Source organism: Mandrillus leucophaeus, unplaced genomic scaffold (assembly GCF_000951045.1).
Source record: "Mandrillus leucophaeus isolate KB7577 unplaced genomic scaffold, Mleu.le_1.0 Scaffold1232, whole genome shotgun sequence".
Taxonomy (NCBI): domain Eukaryota; kingdom Metazoa; phylum Chordata; class Mammalia; order Primates; family Cercopithecidae; genus Mandrillus; species Mandrillus leucophaeus.
The window spans coordinates 156,755-161,527 of record NW_012100677.1 but is presented as its reverse complement, the minus strand read 5'-3'; positions in this window follow the sequence as shown (position 1 = coordinate 161,527).

Genomic DNA, 4,773 nt, shown 5'->3' with positions numbered 1-4,773 from the left:
ATTTAGCACACTAAGTAGAAGGAATGAATAATTTGGAGATGCTACTTTACCATACTGTTTAATAGTGGGAATGATTGGAATTGAGGAGGGACCTTGTATCAGCCATTTGAGAGCTTATCAATACACTTTTTTCCCCTTAGCTTTAACAAGTCAGAGAAAGGCAGATAGATTTGATAGAGAATACATATTAAAATTGTCAATAATTTTATAAATTGATAATATAGTTATTAAAAAATATTGATTGTCCTTACCAAACTCAAAGCAGGTACTTAGGTTGCCAGGTTGAGAAGATACTATTTGTTGGTGCTTCTGGTGAACTTCCAGGAAAGGAGACTGTTGGCGTTTGTTGCTGTCTTGTTTGCTGATTGCAGTGTGTGTTTATTTGGCCATCATGCTCTGTCCGTCTGGTCCTTTGTTTTTTTAGTTCCAGATCAGGGCTTTTTCCAGTTTACCCTGCTGCCTCTCAGCTGCCGTCTTATCCAGCAAGTTCAAATTGAAATGTTTTAGAATGGATGATGTAGCTTTGAAGACAGGGGATTAAACTTTAAGCTTTGTTTTTTACTTAATCTCAAAGTATTAAGTGAATACTCAATTCTTTGTTAATGAAAGCAACATGCATAGTGGCATGAGAATGAATGGGGAGACCAGTATTACTGGATGGAGGAGAGTCTGCATCGTTAACTCCTCTTCATATTCTATGCCCTTGTCTTATCAATTCTATTGTGGTTTCTGTACACCTTGATGTATCTTTCTGCTAGCCTTTGGGTTACAAGTGCATTAGCCTAGACCACTTTCTCTTCTTCACCAGCATGATTTTTACTCACCTTTTGGGGTTTATATCAGGTTTCATTTTCAAGCACCCTTCTTTGACTTACTAGGTTAGGATGCCTCAACCTTGGACTATTGACATTTTGAGCCAGATAATTCTTTGTTGTGGGGTTATTTTGTGTGTTATAGGTTATTTATCGACATCTGTGTCCTCTACCATCTAGATGCCACTAGCATCTCCTACAGTTGTGACAAGCAAAAGTGTCTGTAGTCATTGTTAAATGTCCCTTGAGCAGCAAAATTGCCCAGGGTTGAGAATCACTGATACAAGTAAAGAAATTTCAACTCTTCTTACACATCTTAATTTCATTTCAGTGATATTTTGGGAAGAGGGAAGTTAACTTGCTCACTCATTTTTTTTTCATTTTGTATCAAAAGTGTGCAATTAAAGGCAGTGGAATACTGCTGTCAATTTCTTTTAGTTCTTTCTGTTCCTTGAATGTTACAAGTTTGCTTCTTCTTCAGCATCTCTACACTTTTTCTTTCTTCTACCTCTGATGCTCTGCCTAGATCTTCACAGAAATTACTGTCTCCTTTAACTCAGGGGTCAAATACAATCTCATTTCTTCAGAGAATTCTTCCCTACTATCTTATCTAAAGTAGTACCTCCTCTTTCAGTCTCATTGTTTTATTTTTCTTCATAGCACTTTTTACTACCTGTCATTTACATTTGTATTAATGTGTATAGGCTTACTGTTATGCCAGATGAACCCCAAATTTAATTGACTAAACAATAAAATGTATTTCTTACTCTGATCATAGTTTTGGGCTTACTAGAGAGTCATCCAGTCATTTAGGGACTCAAGCTCTTTTTTTTTTTTTTTTTGAGACGGAGCCTTGCTCTGTCGCCCAGGCTGGAGTGCAGTGGTGGGATCTCAGCTCACTGCAAGCTCCGCCTCCCGGGTTTACGCCATTCTCCTGCCTCAGCCTCCCGAGTAGCTGGGACTACAGGTGCCTGCCACCTCGCCTGGCTAGTTTTTTGTATTTTTTAGTAGAGACGGGGTTTCACCGTGTTTGCTAGGATGGGCTCAATCTTCTGACCTCGTGGTCCGCCCATCTCGGCCTCCCAAAGTGCTGGGATTACAAGCTTGAGCCACCGCACCCGGCCTCAAGCTCTTTCTTATATATGCCTCCTCCATCTGCTAAGATCGTGTTTTTCTGTTTTTGGCTGGTGAATGGGGAAAGAATATGGAGGATTATGTTTGAGAGAAGGTCTGGAAATGAAATAATCTCTTTTGACTACAGTTATATTGTCTAGAGTTCAGTCACATGACCTTATCTAAATGCAAGGGAGACTGGGAAATGCAGTCAGATTATATACCCGGGAGAGACGCGGAAGTGGGATTTAGTGGAATTATGTATCTACCATAGTATTATGTATTTATATATTTATTAAGTATCTCTCCAACCGGAATATAGGTTCCATAGAGGCAGAGATTTTGACTTTTTTTTCTCTCCATGTCGTAACAAATGTGTAGAACAATGTCTGGCAAATAAGTGGCACACAATAATATTTGTTGCAAGGGCCCCTGAATGAGTATTGTCTATCTTATCTGCTGTTGTCTCCACACTTAGAACTTTTCCTAGTATGCAGTTGGCACTCAATTGTTTATTGAATGAATAAATGCATGAATGAGTGGTGATTTTGAAACCAGTGCTGGATTTTTTTTTTTTTTTTTGAGGCGGAGTCTCGCTCTGTCGCCCAGGCTGGAGTGCAGTGGCCGGATCTCAGCTCACTGCAAGCTCCGCCTCCCGGGTTCACGCCATTCTCCTGCCTCAGCCTCCCGAGTAGCTGGGACTACAGGCGCCCGCCACCTCGTCCGGCTAGTTTTTTGTATTTTTTTAGTAGAGATGGGGTTTCACCGTGTTAGCCAGGATGGTCTCGATCTCCCGACCTCGTGATCCACCCGTCTCGGCCTCCCAAAGTGCTGGGATTACAGGCTTGAGCCACCGCGCCCAGCCCAGAGCTGGATTTTAATTACATTTTTTCACTAATTTGCTGTGTGATATTGGGAAAGTTAACCATTTAAGCCTCAATTTTTTCTTATCAGTAAAATGAAGCAATTAAGAACTACTCCCTAGGATTTTTCTGTTATGCAAAATAATATATAAAATGCTTAGCCCAATGTTTCACACATCATAAGTTCTCAGAAAGTAGCAGCTATTTTTGTTGTTTTTCACCAAATTCTACTTTGAATCCTAATTGATTCATTTTGCCTTCAGTGGTTCAACATACGTAATTTTCACAGCTTTTAACTTATTGGAATGATATAAGAATAATCTGAGAGAGCTTCTACATTTGTGTTCCTTAATTTAATCACGTATTCATCCATTCATTCAAGGGTTTATAACTTATCTATTCTATCTAAGACACTTTGGCAATGTGAGGAGACAAGAATAGTGTATTATCTGTTGTGAAGTTTAAATTTAGAAGATTATAAAACCTGATTATTGTTTTGTTGTTGTTGAGATGGAACCTCACTGTGTCACCCAGGCTGGAGTGCAGTGGAGCGATCTGGGCTCCCTGCAACCTCCACCTCCCAGGTTCAAGCGATTCTCCTGCCTCAGCCTCCTAAGTAGCTGGGACTACAGGCATATGCCACCACGCCCAGCTAATTGTTTTGTATTTTTAGTAGAGATGGGGTTTCACCATGTTAGCCAGGATGGTCTCCATCTCCTGACCTCGTGACCCACCCTCCTTGGCCTCCCAAAGCACTGGGATTATAGAAACCTGATTATTTCTATATTTAGTTTGCATAGTCATGGATGCATATGGGAGATATTTTATTTATTTTTTGTTTTAAAGAAATATGCTTAGTCTCTAATAAGAGACTTTCAGGGTCTTATTCATGGGAATTTATTAGTCTTTTAATACAACTACACTTATCATTATTTGAATTCCCTTTAGAGTATCATCTCATCTCAAGATATAAAATACAGGTTTTTAAAATAAGATACTCTTTATCAGGGGTAGTACGGAAATGACTTAGCCATCATATTACGCATTTGTTTTCCCACTCATATATTGGAAAATACAAAATATGTCATCACTTCAGTGAATTGAAAAAGAAAAAAAGTATTATTTTATTAGTCAGTGGATGATAATGCTTATTTATTTATTTAAGACAGGGTCTTGCCCTGTCGCTCCTGGCTGAAGTGAGGTGGAGTGGTGATAGCTCCCTGAATCCTTGAACTCCTGGGCTCAAGTGATCCTCCTACCTCAGCTTCTGGAGTAGCTAGGACTACAGATGGGTGCCACCACACTTGGCTGATGAAAACGTTAAAAGCAGAAGTTGTTCGTCCTTCAGGAGCTAACTCATTTTCCACCAGCTACATGAGGTCTTTCCAATGAGTTCATCTCTAATTCTGTGTAGTATATAGTTTGTTATTTAATTATTCTTTAATTGTTTAGCAGTTATTAATTGTGAACAACTGTGAACAGTTTAATTGTTTCACATATATTGATTGAATGCTCTCAACTTTACAATAAGCATATTTAGAGCAGAAGCCATATACTTTATTTATTTTGTTTTTTGTTATTTTGTACTGGCTGAACATATAGTAGATGCTTAGTAAGTTCTTTGAGTCATAGACTTTTGTGATACTATGAGGCCATCTCGTACAACTTCCTACTCAAGGAAGATGCCGTTTTACAGAAAAAGCCAAATATTGATCAGTCCTGCTTTAACTGCCTCTCATGAAAAAGGAGAGCAATTTACTATGGCATCTTATTTCACTGTTGGATAGTTATGTTCATTAGATATATTTTTTTTTTCATCTGTTGAGCTGAAATCTACCCATTGGTGGCTCTTATTCAATCTAATAGTGCAAGTCTGGTAGTTCCGTTCTTCTTTTATTTGTTAACTCTTCAAATTTTTGAAGAGAGTTGTTGTAATGTATCCCTTTAGTTTAACTCTTACTTATTAATTAAATATTAGGAATAGC